At 42.4% G+C, this 17714-nt stretch overlaps 1 long non-coding RNA gene across 7 annotated transcripts in view; it reads left to right on the top strand.

Moving 5' to 3' along the window:
• Window positions 1–17714, top strand: part of LOC140602765 (uncharacterized) — a 258405-nt gene that overhangs the window by 67298 nt on the left and 173393 nt on the right. The gene's annotated exons all lie outside the window — the stretch shown is intronic.

The raw sequence follows: 17714 nt of genomic DNA, 5'->3' as shown, positions 1-17714 counted from the left end.
GATAGACCCTGGGCAACACTTAGCACAAAGCAATTGGCTTAAAAAAAGAGAAAAGCACGGGTGTTTTGAAACTAATTTTTACATTGCAACATTTATTATAATCTCTCTCTTGTGTGGCATCCTGTGTTTAAGGAAATAATGTTATCATCTATTTCCAGAAATGGTTTGGATGAGTTCTTGGAAACCCTTCCCACGCATTTGTATTTTGGTATCTCTTTATTATTTCCTACTCAGCCAGACTGACCTCAGAGACACTGGGAAACTCTAGGGCTTTGGAATGCACCAGCCTCCTAGTTTCACATGCTGGGGACACACGTGAGATCATCTAGAAAGGGGAGGGGGAGTCATAACATGGAAGAGAAGCTAAATATAGTATTTGGCTCAACTGAGGGAAAACGTAGCCACCACTACCACCATCATGGCCTTATTTCAGAGAGAGAGAGGGAAATCTGTGAGGAGCTGCCTGGGAGCGTCTCATAAGTCACAATATCCAGTTCCCTGTTTGGGGGTGACGGGTGATCTCAGAATGGTAATTGGGCAGCAAGCCTGAAGGGCAACCATTATTTGTTGGAACAGAAGATGGAAGCTCTGGGGATGTGAGGGTGTCTGAAAGAAAATACGCAACCAAAGAATGTGTTTCAACTTATTTGAGATTTTCCTGTTGGTAGAGAGTTTGCAAACAAATTAATGATTTCTGAAAATGCAGTAAGGGAAGAAAAAGATTACTATTCTGAGAAAAACAAAGTACAAGAAATATAGAAAAGTACGTGATGCAGCTGTGAATAAATTTCACATCATCATAATAATGTAATCCTGAGTTTTGATTTAACTTAAAAAATTATGTTGGAAAGACAAGTGGAAAATCAAGAGCGGTGTATGTGTGTATGTGTGTGTACACACATGCATGTTCGATAGCATGAAAGCTAATTCCTCATTTTCAATAACACGGAGTCAATAGATACTATCTAAATTGAAAAGTCAAGAACTAGCAGGATAAGGCCACTCTTGAGAAATATGGAGGGAAGAAAGAGCTGTAAGGATGGAAAGTAATTGCCCTCAGGAAGTAGGCAATAAGAATGTAACTTTGATAATTGAAATTATGTTAAAAATTAACTGAAATTTCTCTTAAGTCATTTTAATTAATTCAGCCATTAAAATTAAAGCCCTTCCTGAGGAAATTAGGGTAAGAGAAAAGTAGGGCAGCCAATAGGTAAGATTTGCACTTTCACTGAAAGTGGAAAGCAGAGCCCCGAATTCTTGTATGATTAATTAAACTACTGGTGAACAGGCACCTTGGAAGGGACTCTGGGGAGAATACGAAGAGCTAGGAAGTGACTTTTGTAACATGTTACCTTTCTTCCAGGGCTATTCAAAAGTCCAATCTGAGATGATAGATAGATAGATAGATAGATAGATAGATAGATAGATAGATAGAACCTTACCAGACCCTAAAGCTTGAGAACAGAGTCAGGGGGCAAAAGAGTGGTCGACACATTTCTTCTGTGTCTTGGATCCCAGCAGGCGCTGCTTCTCCTGATCTGGAGCTAGTCCACACTCTACCTGTCCCCATGAGAGAGCTCCCCGGGGTGGGTTAGAACCACGCTCACATATTTCGCTGAACTCCAGATTGTGGCAGTGCCCCTCCCTGGCTGCCAAGGCATTTCTTCACCAGTGCACAATCATTCTTGCTTCCTCCTATGGCCTCCTGGTACCTCGGGGCTGGAAGCCAGTGAACTCCAATTCCAGAACCAATCGCCAATACTCCCAGCAAGGAAGCAATGGCAGACTTGGCAGCTAGTGATTGTTTCCACCTAGACCTTAGATTTGCAAAGACCTGGATTTGAATCCTGAGGGCTCCTTGAAAACTATATGACCTTGAACTAGGTTTTTTATTCTTGACAACTTCTCCCTCTGTACACTAAGGATAGCACCACGTGTCTCCCAGTTCAGAGGAATGCATACAGTACACGCAAAAATGCCCGGCAGAACTGCCACCACTTGTCACCACCACCACCATTGAGCAGTAGGTGCTCGATGATGGGAGCTATTACTACTGTTATGTTGGTCCTGTTTGCCACCTGCCACTGTCACTATTGATGCTAGAGCTACCATGCAACCACTAGGCAAGAAACCCATGCAGAGGGTCTGGACTGAGCCCCTGGGGTAGCTTGTCCTCTCCTGCTCCCCCAGACTTCTCCTTTCATAGCTGGAGAATGTCCACATCTCTCCTCCATCTGCCTCAGCACATAAGCTGGAGACTCCCAGGTGCCCCGACCAGTCTGTGGATGGGAAACCAGGACTGACCACGTTGGCTGTGACCTCGGTTGCATGTGTTTTGCCTTTTTTGTTTTGTCTAGTTTGCTGCTTTTAATAACCCCAAGAGTACAGAGGCCCCTCCCTTTTTCTCCTTGTGATGAGTTGACAGTTGATTGAGTCCTTGGCTCTGCTTCTTCTTGAGGGCCAGTCACTCCTTCCTCTTCTCCTGAGGCCTCCATCCTTGAGACTGACGGATTCTTGTTACCTTTGAGGCGGCTTTCCCAGTGAACTGTACTGCAAGAAAGACCCCTTTCTAGGCAAAGTTATAGAATTCCTGACTTGGAGAATTTCTGTCTCACACCCCCACCCCTTTTATATGCGAAACACCAGCTGTTCTAGATGGTGATTTTTTTGGGCCCTGGTAGCGATTTTTTTTTTCCTCATTGATTTAAAAAATTGTACCCTTTAGCTACACGGCACATGATCAAGGACTTTAAAATATATCATTAATTAAAGTGTTTACTGAAACTGACAAGCAGACAAAATAAATGCAAATGAAGTAGGAAATCTATAGAACTAGCCTGAGAACAGGCATCTCTGTGGGGTCTGGCTCACGGGATACTTACTCTGAAGTCTAAGCAGAGGCCTTAGCCCGTCAGCGAGGTCACCGCACCCCGTTGGCAGTTTCCACTTCCCTCTTTCTTACGCTAAAGATTCATAGAAGAATCTTCTGGGCCCTCTCTGTCTTCAAAGGAGATGGGTGAACAGGGAGGGAGAGGAAAAAATGAGAACGAATTTATAGAGTTACAGTTATACCATCGCTCTATTCCATTTCCCCCACTACTTCTAATTTCTTCTCTCTTTGCTCTGTATTTCCAAAAGACTTGCAGGACCTCAGGGATGGGGGAGATGCGTAGGAGGGAAGGGCACGGCATGGGTTCCTTTCCTGTCCCTTACCCAAGACCCTGAAACTGAGAGGATTGCTAACCAACAGGGTCTGCTTTCTCTCCTAGTCAAATCAAAACACATTCATTAAGAAGATTTTTTTTGGAATGAAAAATATAAAATATCCTTTAAGAGTCAGGATGTGGGGACACCTGGGTGGTTCGGTCAGTTAAGTGTCTGCCTTTGGCTCAGATCACGATCCCGGGGTCCTGGGATCCAGCCCCACCTTGGGCTCCCTGCTCAATGGGGAGTCTGCTTCTCTCTCTTCCCCTCCTTGCTTGTGCTCTCTCTCTCTTTCAAATAAATTAATTAAAATCTTAAAAAAAATAAAAGCAGGATTGGGTATAAAAGTTAAAACCAAAAATAATCAAGCATGTATCTCTTTTCCTTATTGTAACAAGAGCCATGGGGCTCTATTAAATAAAAGGGAAAGAAGGAGCAAGGAGAAACTTAAGTGTAGGGTTTCCTATTCAGTGGTCACTGTGTCAGTCACATTAGTCTCTGTGACAGTTCACTCTAGCTGTTAATTTTGGATGTGGTAGCAGCTCTACAGTACTCAGGCACTGTTCACGGATGGTCTGTGGCGTAGAAGAGCCTTCCATGATTCTTGGGTGGAGCATCAGGACAGCAGACTGGGATGAGTTGAATGTCATCTTTCTTTAAAAATTATTTTTATTTTTATTTTTATTTTATTTATTTGTTTATTTTAGTGAGACGGAGAGGATAAGGGAGAGGCAGGAGAAAGAGGGAGAGAGAAATAAAAAAGAGGGAGAGAGAGAGAGAGAATCTTAAGCAGTCTCCATGCCCAGCACAGAGCCCAATAAGGGGCTTGATCTCACAACCCTGAGATCATGACCTGAGCTGAAATCAAGAGTCAGAAGCTTAGCTGACTCAGTCACCCAGTTGCCCCTAAAAAACATGATTTTTAAAAAGCATTTTCATACCAATCTCTCCCCAGTTCTTCCTCTAAGGACAGGGCTTATTGAGAAGTGAATAAGGTAAGTAAAGGATCTGGTGCCAGACACTCCTAGGTTTGAATTTTGGCTCTGCCATTACTAGCTGTGTGGCCTTGGGCAAATTACTTAGCCACACTGTATCTTAGTGCCCTTACTTTTGGAAAAAAAGACTTTATTTGTTTGAAACAGACAAAGAGAGAGTGAGTGAGAGAGCACAAGCAAGGGGAGAGGCAGAAGCAGAGGGAGAAGCAGACTCCCTGCCGAGCAGGGAGCCTGACACGGGGCTCGATCCCAAGACCCTGGGATCATGACCTGAGTCGAAGGCAGATGCTTAACCGACTGAGCCACCCAGGAGCCCCCAGTTCTCCCACTTCTAATGTGGGAAGGATAATACCTCAGAGAGGTTGTTACAGGGATTAATTGAGATGAGGCAGGCAAAGACTTAGTACCATGATGATGGCGAGGTAACTATTGTGTCTGTATTCCTTCCTAGAAAATCCAACCAGCTCTACTAGAATCTTAATTTCCTGTTCTTGCTACTCAAAATCCCCCCTAATTTGCCTGAGATGTCAAGGACACGGGCTATTTGGCTGGGTCATATGAAAATCCTGCTCTGATTAGGGGAAGATGTGATCTCTACGGAAACAGGAGCCCCGGTGGCAAAGAGCAAGCACCCTGCAATTATTTGAGCTAGCTACTCATATCCTGGCAGCACCGTCTTTCTGGGGGAGAATCGTGTGAGTCACCGAGGGAATGGAACCATCTCTGTGTTACTGAACCGTGACCAATGGCTTGCCAATCACAAGAATGGGTCTCTGTCTTTGTTCAATACGAGTTTTTACCTGCTTTATTGTTCTTCTGACTTGGGCTTGTCTTTAGTTCTTTCATCGGAAAAATCTCTGACAAGAGGAGTTATTAAACTGCTCCCTTAGTTGGCACAAGGTTAATTCCGTCAGACTTGGGAGATTTTGCTCTAATTGCTCATGTGTGAGGCAATGCCCACTGGTAATTTTGCATTTGTGCTTTCAGTTGTTTTTCAGATCTTCCTTGGGTTAGTTTTCATCACATCCTTTTACTAAAAGGACAGATATTAGAATTCAAAAGAGCTCATCCAGATGTTGGTGAATCAGAACCATTGTTTTTGGAGGAGAAAACTCCCAGGTGGGCTCATGGTTGAGAGTAGATTCGCCATCCATCCATCCGTTCTTAATTCCTTCCTTCTGCTGAGAAATAGCAGTGAATGAAATAGGTGAAATAATATTGGATCTGACTTTTGATTCTACCTGAAGTTCCCCTATTAGCTATTTTCATCTTGTCTTTCAACCTTTTTTTTCTTAGAACGAATGGGAATAATAAATGGTTGTTTAATTATCTTTGTCTCTCTGGACTTGTTTCTTACTACCACTCACCCCCCCCACAGTCCCCTTCACACCAAACACACAGATTTGGATAAGTGGAAGTGCTTTGCAGTCCCATGACCGTTGCAGGTTTGCTATGAAGTTCATATCAGGTTGCATACGTGAAAACACGTATTACCGTATCTGGTGTTTTTTGGATCTCTGTATCTGAATTCCAAGGTCTGCTATGTGTCACAAACACAGAATTGTGCCTTAGAAGACTTGTGGTAACATCCCAGCTCAGTCACTTAATAGCTGTGACACTTCAAACGCATTTATCATTCACTTCCCTAAGCCTCAGTTTTTCATTAATAACGGGATGAAAAACTGTGCCACATTATTAGGGAGATCAAATGAAAATGTAAGAAAAGCGCTTTCTAAACTGTAAAGGACGATCCAAATGTAAAATGCTGTGTAAAGAGTTGTGACAATTGTAGCAGCTTTAAATTGGAAGTGATAACAAAAGGTTAAGTTTAATGATATTTCTTTGCTTTAATTCAGCTTTGCTCAATGGCCCCAGGGCGCTCTCTGAATATTAATAAGGCAGGAGAGCTCTTGACCCTGCTTTACATACAGACAAGTCTATGACATCCATCAAATACACATAATGCTCTTAGATATAAGCTGGAGAGAAGTAGGTGTGGCAGCCACAGTGGGTACAATTGTGGGCCATTTTGCTCCATTAGTGCCCTGAGGCCAAGGTAGTGAAAAGCCAAAAATGAGAGGAGAGGCTGATTAGCTGCCTGTCCTGGCCAGTCCTTGCATGTTGCCTCCATAGAAAAGGGGCTAATTATCAAGTTACCCAGATGTTTGCCCGGAGCCACTGATTCACTTTGCAGTGGGAGGGAGAGATGAGTAGGTGGGGGATCTGCTGCAGCGACTTCCCTTCCTCTTCCTCTTCCTCTTCCTCCTCCAAACCAGGGAAATTGGAGGGAGAGAGTGAAAGGAAATATGAGTCATTTGTAGGACACACTTGATTAACTTGCTTTCCCTGTGGATGGAGGAGACAACTTCAGTGTCATGAACACTGAGGAAGACAAACCATCAGCAGCATTTATCGCACTAAACTTATTTGGCCTCATCTTCTAGCCTATGGCTTGGAGGCTTGAGGTCAGCCCAGGACAAGAGGGAAAAAGAGAGGGAGAGAGTGAGAAGAAAGAGACAGAAAATAAATAATAGAGAATGTAGTATGCTAAGAAGAACATACAGTCGGGCAGGTGAAGTGTCTTAGAAGTAAGAAGACTCTATGGAGTGTCGGTACCTGGTGGGTTGGGCAAAGCTGAGCCTTTTGTGGAACCAGGTGGAATAGCTGAGTGTCATGAATTAATACAAGAAATTGGATGAAAAAAATCACTCTGGATATGGTTCAAGATGCAGTCTATGGAGGGGAAAGGCATTTGTTATGTTTCAGACACTGTGGAGAGTACTTTACAGATGTAATTTTACTTAATCCCAAAGAAATATGAGAAAAGTTGCAGATGAGGAAACAGAGATTTAGAGTCCTAAGGCTATTAGCTTAAACAAAGGAGATCAGTTGGATTCCAAGTTTATGTACTGTTTTTTAGTTTCATATATGGAAAGTCAGGCTGAGGTATGTTAGCTGTAGGTAGAATTCTTGTCCCTCTAAATCCATAGGACTTCTCTATTGCTGCTATTTCAGTTGCGGTAACAATATTGAGAAGCACTATGGCAGCAGATACTGTTCACTGATATCCTGGTTCTTCTCCTACCATGTAGGTTTGTGCTGCCTCGCTCTTTGTGAAGATAGCCAGGTGACTTATCTCCAGCAGTGGAGTATGAGTGAGAATGACTCATGTCACTTCTAGGTAGAGGAACATAAAAAGCAATGAGAGATTCACCATGTTTTTCTCCACTTGCCACAGCAACTGTTACCCCTTGGTTAATAAAGTGTCTGAGACTAGTGAGGAAACATGGAAGAGAAGCCCTGTTCATTTAGTGTAAGAAATACAAGTTAATTAAAAAACCCCTGTGATTTCAGGATTGTTTGTTACTGCAGCATAACCTTGCCTTTCCTGACTGATGCAAGCAGGAAATGATAAATGTCTTATCATTCACGATTTCAAAAGGTATTTTCTTATGGAAGAGAAAGAATGGAGAAATAGGCTGACTGGAGTAAGAAGAAATGTAAAACTCATCAAGTCATCTCTTTGTGTTTAGAACCAATGAACAAAATCTATTGTTTTAAATTGTATACGTGTTTTAGGTGGTAGGTGGTTTCTGAGGAGTGGGAGATAATTGCTGTATGGTTATAGTTGCTAGGGCTGCGATAGCAAAGTACCATAGCCTGGGTGGCATAAACAACAGAAATTTATTTTCTTATAGTCCTGGAGGCCAGAAGTCCAAGATCAGGGTGTGCACAGAGTTGGTTTCTTCTGAAGGTTTTCTGTTTGGTTTGTATATGGCCAGCTTCACATCATCATCATCATCTTCTTTCTGTACATGTCTATGTCCTAATCTCCTTTTCTTATAAGGACACCAATCCTATCAGAGTAGAGCCAATCCTAACACCCTCATTTAATCTTAATTACTTCTTTAGAGGCCCTGTCTCCAAAGACAGTCATGTTCTGAGGTACTGAGAGTTAGGACTTTAACATATAAATTTTTGGGGGAAACAATAGTACCTGCTACATAATATAGACTCAAAAAATGATTTTTGAATTTTTTTTTGTCTCAGTCAAGAAGTTCCCTATTTATTCTGCTCTGTCCAGAATGAACCCAAGGCTCTGGCCAGCTGCTCTAAGATACTTTGCCATAGCTGTGGGCAGATCTTTATTGATCTCCTAACTTCACACCAAAATGATCCTGGTTGGGAAAGACCTCTGGAGGAATTGCGAGATGGGCACTCCCTAATCCCATTTTAATAGTCAAGCAAACTGGAGCTCAGAGATGTTAGGTGGACATATCCTAGGTCGCAGAGCCAATGCACGTCAGACTTGAGAATTAGGTCTTTGAATTTTGAATACCTGGCATTGTCCTTTCGTTAGGTCAGAGCTAATGTAGTTTACAGCGATAGAATTTGAGCTTTAAAGGAATGAGGGTGTATGAGTTCTCAGAGGTGATTTGCAGAATGGGATGAGAATAGAAAAGGGATGGAGTGACCTGAGCAAAGGTAGAAATGGGAAGAATAAAGGAGGATCTTTATTTTTAGCCTCTATTCATTCACTCTCTGGCCTGTACAATGGCATACACATTACTATTCATGTTGAGTACTCATGTTGGGGTTGGGTTGACAGTGCCTCTCTCGATAATCCAGGGAATAATGAGGCATCTTGGATGTGTCATCAATTTATTTACTGGCTCATTGGAGAAGCCATAATGGTTATTCATCAGCCACTTTATATTTGCAGAATGGTTTGCCATCATTTTGATTTGCTTTCTCTTCTGGCGGACTAGCTCAGGGTGGTCACCGCAAGTTACCCAATCCCCTAAGGAAACATTTAAAGATATAAAGACATTAAATAAACTCGCCCAGAGCAGCTGAGAGCAAGAGCTACGGTTAAGAATTGGAAACTTCAGAGGCCTCCTCTGTTTTTGCCTCTGGGGCCGGCTTTCACCACAGACGGGATTAAGGGAAACAGAAAGATGAGGGGATTCCATGAAGAGTACGGCATTTTCTGTAACCATTTATTTGAAAATGCAAGTCATCAGATTAGAAGAAAGGCATACCAGGGAGGCGGGGAGGCCCACACTCCGGGCCAGGGTTTCAGAGCAAGGGTCCTGCACTGGGTTCTGCGCAACACATTCGCATTGACGGCCATGAAAGGATTCAGCGTCTTGAATGAGACAGCTGCTTGTACAGAGGCGTTTTTTATGAGCTGACAAGTTAGCCAGGAACAAAGCATGTTTGTAGGAAGTAAATCGTTGCCAGTTTTAATCTGAGCTTTTCATTCAGCTGTAGCCGGAGACAATTGAGTTTTTAATGTTCCGCATGAAGTTCCTCGTTTCGGATTTTAGTCAGAATGAGGCCTGGGATTTGGTTTGGCTTAGGTGCCCCATTTTCAAAATGTCACTGAAATCAATGAAAACAAAAGCAGTGTCGGTTGTTTTCATTTCCTGCTGATCATAACTTTTCCAGGGGACAGGGGCTGGACAAACAAAGCTGCCTCCATGAAGGATGTTTATGCTTCTTGCTCCAAGACTGGGCTTAAGAGGGGAGGTGAACAGTTGACAAGTTATGATGCGAAAATGATTTAACCTCCACAAAGCGATGAGAATTGAGCTGAGGGCCCAGGCGAAGCCAGTGGGGTCTTGAGGGGCTGAAGGAAATTTGATAGTCACACTGATGAGAAGTGAAGAACTGCCTCTGAACTAGCCCCTCTGGGAGAGGAGATGTTTCTCTTAAGAAAAATTCCAGATAAAAGAAGACCATTTCTTTAAAAAAAAATACTTTGGAAGAAAGCACTTTTGTTGAAATTATTTTAAAATATATTCTATACCTTCTTACCTTGTCAACGGGACACGTCCTGTTCTTGGGGACTGGGGGAGATCATCTCCGCACGCTGTCTGGGGAGCTCCTGGGCTGCCTGTCTCTGTACCAGTTTGCTGGGGGAACCTCCTGTGTGGCTGGGTGATGGTTGGGGGCCCCTGGGAGTTTGTATTTTTCTTCTAGACTATCAATGGGATCTTTCATTAGAATCTTACAGATAAAGGCAGGATCTGAGAAACTGAAATCCCGCTATGGGAAAATGATAACTATATTTACTAAGCCAACTAGGTTAGCATTTCAACAGGTCGACCAGGTTGATCGGATCAGCAATACCTGCTCATTAGAGTTGATCCTGACTCAGAGTTTCCTGTCACCCGATACTTCTCACTGTTTGTCTCTTCATATCCATGTAGCAGGGACCTTAGAACCTACCTCTATGTTTGCATAATGTTCATAATCTAACTCAATTGTAATATAACTCAATCTAGGACAACGCAAACTCTAAAACCCACAACTTTGCTGCTTTTCAGGCTATACTTACTGAATGATCATTGGTTTATCTTAAAACTGTGTTCAAATTTTATGCATGTCCTTCAGATTTTACCTTCTGAAGGACAAAACGTCCACCTTCTTGAGGATTTACCCTAGCTTCCTGACCATGCAGGTCATAACCGCAGTGATCAAATTCTTCTCTGGTTATACTGGGATCCAGTCTGCACTAAACAGTCAGCCTTTGGCCTAGCTGACCTTAATGGCCTTACCACTTTAATAAAGAGAATGGATATTTATTTCCACCTGAGGTTTTGGGTGGAGAAAGAATGGTTTTGTGGCTGAATGCCAGCAGGAAAACTCTTTTCCCCAGGCAAAAATTAACCTGAATTCATGGTCTTTCCAGCTATCCTACTTTGTTTGTTTGTTTGTTTTTGTTTTTTTAAATTTTTTTCAGCTATCCTACTTTGAAACAATTTTCTTTTGATCCTGAGACACATAAAGCAATACCAATAGTGCTCATTTATTTCAAATGATTGCTTTCCCAATAAATCCTTTTGGCAATTTTTAATCTTATAAATATCTTTTTTATTGGTAGATTGTAATATGTTTTGCATTATTTTCTGATTCTTGTCTATTTGTTGGATATCTTAATTTCCTGGATAAGGAATCTTTGGATGAGAGTGCTAATATTCTTCATTATTTTAATTGATTTTGTTTATTTGCTACAGCTTTATTAAGTCAAAGGACCTAAATGTAAGGGTGTGTATCAAGCCCTCAGCTTTGGAACTTATAAATGTTACTTTACATGGAGAAAGAGTTTTTTGTTTTTTGTTTTTTTCCAGATGTGAATAAGTTAAGGGTCTTGAGATGGGGAAATTGTCATGAATATCTGTGTGGGCTTCAAATGTGATCATAAGGGACGCCCAGGTGGCTCAGCGGTTTAGCACCTGCCTTCAGCCTGGGGCGTGATACTGGAGTCCCGAGATCGAGTCCCACATCGGGCTCCCTGCATGGAGCCTACTTCTCCCTCTGCCTGTGTCTCTGCTTCTCTCTCTCTCTCTCTCTGTGTCTCTCATGGATAAATAAATAAAATCTTTAAAAAAATAAATGTGATCATAAGTATGTTTATTATAAGAGAGAGGCAGAGGAAGATAAGACACAGGTAGAAGAGGAGAAAATACTGTGACGCTAGTGGTTGAGTTTGGATGATGTGGCCATAGACCAAGGAAACGCTGGTATCCCCCAGAAGCTGAAAGAGTCAAGAAACAAATTCTCCCCTAAAGCCTCCAGAGGGAACATTATAGCTCTGTTGACACATTTGGCCCTTGATTTTGATACTGATTTTGGACTTCTAGCCTCCACAACTAGGGGGGAATATATCCATGTTGTTCTAAGTCACCAAGTTTGTGTTAATTTGGTACAAAGGCCGTAGGAAATAAATATAAAGGGTAAGTGAACTACTCTTAAATTGGTTTTGGGAAGTAGTCCGTCTCTGCAATACATTCTTAAAATGTATCAAGTTGAAGGATGTGGTTCTTTTCCTCAAGAGCTTTATGGGCTAGGTGGGGAGATATGGCTGGCATCACAAGAGCGGGTGATACAGAGCAGTGCATCATTACATACTGTGTTACTTTTACAAGTTGACATGAGCCAATGAGTTTCAGAGAAGAGGTTGATCCAGGAACATATAGGGAAGGTTTACTGGAAAAGAAGGAACATGGAGAATTTGCAGAGAGAGAGAACAGGAAGGCGGATGTTCCTATAGAGAGTATGAGTGATGTCAGAAGTAGAACTCGACCTGGTGTGCCCTGTGAGGGTAGGACCATGGTCATGTCACTCACTATCGCTCCCTTAGTAGGTACTCGAGAAATATTTGATAAATAAGCAGATGGTGTATTTTTGGATATCACCATTTTAGGACAGCTGGCCTGTAAGAGCAAAGGACATAGTTTGGGATTAATGGGAAATTAGTTTGGGTTTATAGGGTGGGGCCAATCCTTAAGGGACTTGGACCTCAGGAAGATGAAAGTCAATGTACCAGAGTATGGACATATCAGAGAAAAATTATTCCTTTAGATGGTTTAGAAAGGTGTTTAAGAAACATGCCTTTTGGGCAGCCCGGGGCGGGGCTCAGCAGTTTAGCGCCTCCTTCAGCCCAGGGCGTGATCCTGGAGACCCAGGACTGAGTCCCACATCGGGCTCCCTGCGTGGAGCCTGCTTCTCCCTCTGCCTGCATCTCTGCCTCTGTCTCTCTTTCTCTCTGTGTCTTTCATGAGTAAATTTTTTTTAAAAATCTTAAAAAAAAAAAAAAAAAAAGAAAGAAACGTGCCTTTCTGGCACGTTTCTTTCCTCTCTTATGTATTACTTATTTTCAGTCAGATCTCTAGTCTTTTTGCAACACTGGGTTGGAAAATACATAAAACAAACTTGATAATCTATTCACCTAGTTTGAACTGCCTTAATTTCACCTGGAAAGTAGAGGTATGGACGGACTTTCCAGAATCCAGTATAAGTGATCAGCTTGAGAATAATGGCCCACATGCCAGGGCTTCTAGAGACTCTCTGTATTCTTTTTTGCTTCCCTGCTTCTTCACTGAGCTGAGCTGGACAACAAAAGTTGGCAGTTTTGCCAGGACAATTGGATAAATGCTGGCGTGTGTGTGTGTGTGTGTGTGTGTGTGTGTGTGTGTTGCACTAAAGACATTAATTAGCTGCCAAATGATGAGCCACTCAGGAACTAAATACCAAATCAAAGTTCCTTCTCACAGAAAGAGGTTTCCATTGTTTGAAAGGAAAGGTACTAGCTGCTAGTGACTTGTCCATTATTCACAGTGACAGCCCCCAACTGGCATATCACAAACATAGGAACCCTTGTCTTTTCTTCTCGTTTTTAAAAAAGTATTTGTTAAGTTTTTAATTTTAATTCCAGTGGAATTAACATATGGTGTTACATTAGTTTTAGGTGTAAAGCAGTGTAGTGATTCAACAATTCTATATATTACTCCGTGCTCATCACAGGTGACTCCTTAATCCCCATCACCTATTTCCCTCACTCCTTCACCCACCTCCCCTCTGGGAATCATCGGTTTGTTCTCTATAGTTAAGACCCTATCTCTTGGTTTTTTTCTCTCTTTTTTCCCCTTTGTTTTCAATAATGAAATGAGTCTGGTTGCTAGTGGGGCCTGTGTTACCTATAAGGCTGCCAGTCTCCTATAGGATCTGTCTTTTTACAAAATAACACCAGGATGTATTATCATATGGTTGTCACTTCTTGATCAATTAATTCTGAGTTGCGCTTAACAAAGATATTTTTCTCCCTAGTTATTATATATCCAAAAAAAAATGTGTAGTAAAACCTGACAAAAAAGTGAAACCTTTGTCGTTTTAGTTTGCACACCTTTTCACACAACTTGAGACCTCCTCTTGTTGATTGTTAGGCTACCTTTCCATCAGCCATCAAAAACGCTCAGTTCTTCACAGTCATCGAATAAATTCTTCCCCACTTCTACTACCCTCTCAAATGCCTATCTTGCCTTTTTCACTCTTTCATTGCCAGACTGAATGAAAGCACAGTGGTTCAGGAGACCTCAGACTGTCAGACGGTCAGCTGGCTCCTGCCTGCAAGCCTGTTGCATTGTCTCATCCCATGTTCATATTTTCTGACATTTACAAATTGGGAGATTTGCATAAAAATCTGTATTTCTCTTTCTCTTAAAACACTCGAGAACTGGCAATGCTGGGCCCACACGTGACATCTCTTAGAACGGAACTTCTATCCTTGCCTTTAGACAGGAGAGCATTCTCCATTCAGCGACAGACCCCACCATTCCCTACTGTCTCCAACACTGAGGTGAAGTGCCAGGTATCATTGCCTTACAGTCTTGTTTTCCTCTGTCGTCTATGGGAAGTGAAAGGTAGATCCAGAGGCCTACGTGGCTTTGTTGTCCTCGGCCTGTTTTATTCCTGTATGGTGTCTACTTGGCCCCTTTGGCATCTGGGTTGGCCACCCCTGACCCGTATCACACTTTGTTGGCCTCTCCCATTCTTCACCTTTTTGCTAGGTGGCTTTTGCCTCTTTATACACTGTCACCTGTCTTAATGGTCCCTTCTCTCTTGATAGATCAAATGGCCTTCTGTGAGTTCTCTTTCTCAAAGCCCCGCCTGCCTGCTCTTTCCCCCACTTTCCCTTCCTCTTAAACTACCTTTCTTCTTGGCTTCATTTATACCATCTGACATTCTCTGACCCCTCTCCTTTCTCCTACCTCCTATACTGTTTCTCCATGTTATGTCTAAGATCCTTTTATCTGCATGTACTTCGTCTTGGCACTTTTCTTCAAGTCATGGTTTTGATGCTTTCCTTTGTGTGGAGGACTCACAATCCCATCCTTCCCTCCGACCCGTCCTAAGTCCACAGCCTGCAGAACAGCTCCACCGACGGTGCTGCCAGCCACTGAACCTTCCTCACACATCTACAGTTTCCCATTGCTTCTTTTCTCTGAGCGGCACAACCATGCTTCCAGCTGCTCACAGGCACGACATTATTACTACGTGTCTGATTGATCGGTCTCTACGCACCTTCTTTCTTTTCTCTCCCATGACCACTTCCTATTCAAGCCCCTGTCACTCCTTTTTTTAAATTTATTGGTTTCATTATTTCAATATCTCTCTCCTTCAATCTATAATATATACTGACGCTTGACTGATCTACCCTAAAAATTAATCCATTGATTCATTTATTAACTCACACAATAAATAATTAATGTCTGTAAAATGTGTCATTTTTTTTTTTCTCCTCTTAAAAAGAAAGTCATCTGTTGGGGCGCCTGAGTGGCTCAGTCAGTTAAGTGTCTGCCTTGGGCTCCGATTATGATCCCAGGGTCCTGGGAGTGAGGCCCATCCGGCTCTCTGCTCAGCGGGGAGTCTGCTTCTCCTTCTTCCTCTCTCTCTGCCTCTCCCTCCTCCCTGCTCATGCTCTCTCAAATAGATAAATAAAATCAAATCTTTTTTAGAAAAGTCATCCATTGCTCTCTGTTGCTAACGGAATCAAGGTCACACTACTTATTTGGCTTCAGTCTATCTCTTGGCTCTCATCCTTGACTCCTCAGGTACAAATCTTCACTCCTTGAGTTAGTGTCTGAAAAGTATAAAGCCCTAGAGCTTGCCTAGACTAAATTCCAGCTTTGTCACTTGGCTGGCTGTGTGACCTTGAGCAAGTCATGTAACTTCTGAATCTCAATTTCTTTATCCACTTAACCCATAAGGTTATTTGAAGAGTTAGGGGAAAAAAAAAAAAAAAAAAGCCATGTGAAGCAACACTTGGTGCAAAGCAAGAGTGTAAAAAATGTTAGATGTTGTCATGTCATCCAGCCAAATCACAGTTTCCTGTACATTTTTGTGTAACTTCTTCCTCCTGGAATGCTTGTCTCGGTCTGTCTTTCTCTAACATCTCAACCCTTTTCATCTGTAAGGCCCAGGGCAAATGGTATGGCTTCTGCATAGCCTTTCCTGAGCCCTACCAGATAGAAATACTCTCTCTCCTGTACCTTTAATATGACATTAACACTTTATAATTTGCAAGATTGTAGTTATATATAGGTCTCCTCTAACCTACGATACAGTAAACGCTTTGATTTCTGAGATCTTCACCATGTCTTTGTTGCTCATATCCCCTAGAGCACCTTGTACAAAGTAGATGGTTGATAAGTATTTGTTGAAGGGATAAATATTCATCTGAGTGGGTAGTTATATATTTTCATCCATTTAAGAAAACATGGAGTATCAGTCATTTGATTTGAGCAATGTAGTAATTTTCCAGTAATTGTTAGTAATCTTTCCCCTTACTCCTATGTTATAGGTATAACACAGGTGTCTTTTGAGGAATTTCTGTATCTATTGATTTATTCAGAATTTATGCCCCACCTTCTTTCAAAAGGATTTGAAACAGCATGCAAATTAAACCTAATGTAAAATAGGACAATTATGGCTAAAAAGAGAACAGAGACCATCTCAAAGAAACAGGGAGCAGATGTTACCAGGCACCTGGGATGAGCTAATTACTATACTTGGTAACTGGATTTGGCTCTGAGTTTCTTGGCAGCTAAAGCTGAAAGGAAACACATTGGGTTATTCATTCAGCAAACATTTGTTGAATATCTTTGATAAATGGGGCACTGTGCTAACACTGGAAATTCTAAAATGAACAAGCCTGGGTTCCCGGCTTCAGCACATCACTTAGCCATGAGTTAAGTGGCTGGAGGTGGATACAGGGACACGAGGAACTCAGGGAAAGGACATTGAGTATGTTTGTAAGGGAGACAGTCAGGGACAGCTCATGGAAGGGGGGATGCTTTCCGCAGAACATTCAGTGGGGAAGTGACTTCCTGGTAGAAGACATGGCACAGAGAGGGACTGGGAGGCCTGGATGAAGCATAGGGTGAGGAGGTGACAGAGTGAGATGAGGGAAGTTGATAGAAGCCAGAATTTTGTTTTAAAGACTTTATTTATTCATGAGAGATGCAGAGAGAGAGAGACAGAGAGAGAGAGACAGAGAGAGAGAGAGACAGAGAGACAGGCAGAGACACAGGCAGAGGGAGAAGTAGGCTCCATGCAAGGAGCCTGATGTGGGACTCAATCCTGGGACCCTGAGGTCACACCCTGAACCACAGGCAGACGCTCAACCGCTGAGCCACCCAGGTGCCCCTAGAAGCCAGAACATGATGGACTTCATACGTGATGTTAAGGAGTTTGGATGGTATTCTTTTGGCAAGTGTTTCTGGCTGCACACAGGAATCACCAGGGAGCTTTGGAAATATAAATATATATACTTAGAGTCTTTGAGGGTGAAGACTGAGAATCCGTATTTTTAATAGTGTAACTTAGCTGATTCTCATGCAGTCAGCTTTGACATTGGTCACTAGACCAGATTTGTAGATCCCCACGACGTAGGCAAGAGATAACCCCTTAAGGAGTTTGAGCAGGGGAGTATCTGAGACCTGGGGATTTTTTTTTTTTTTTTAAGCTGTGGATTTTTATAACTACCTGTGCGGTAGGAAAGGCAGGGTCAACAAGGGTGGACATGAGGCTGAAGGGGAAGCCGGGAGATGGGTTTATTACGCCCATTCTTATGGGTTCTTAGCACAATGCCTGGCATACACTAGGTGCTCAAAAAGTGATGTGGAACATAAAAGCTGATTCTACTTACAGTGATCGTGTGATTTCCGG

Source organism: Canis lupus, chromosome 13, assembly GCF_048164855.1.
Source record: "Canis lupus baileyi chromosome 13, mCanLup2.hap1, whole genome shotgun sequence".
Lineage (NCBI taxonomy): Eukaryota > Metazoa > Chordata > Mammalia > Carnivora > Canidae > Canis > Canis lupus.
This window is presented reverse-complemented; position numbering and strand designations above follow the sequence as displayed.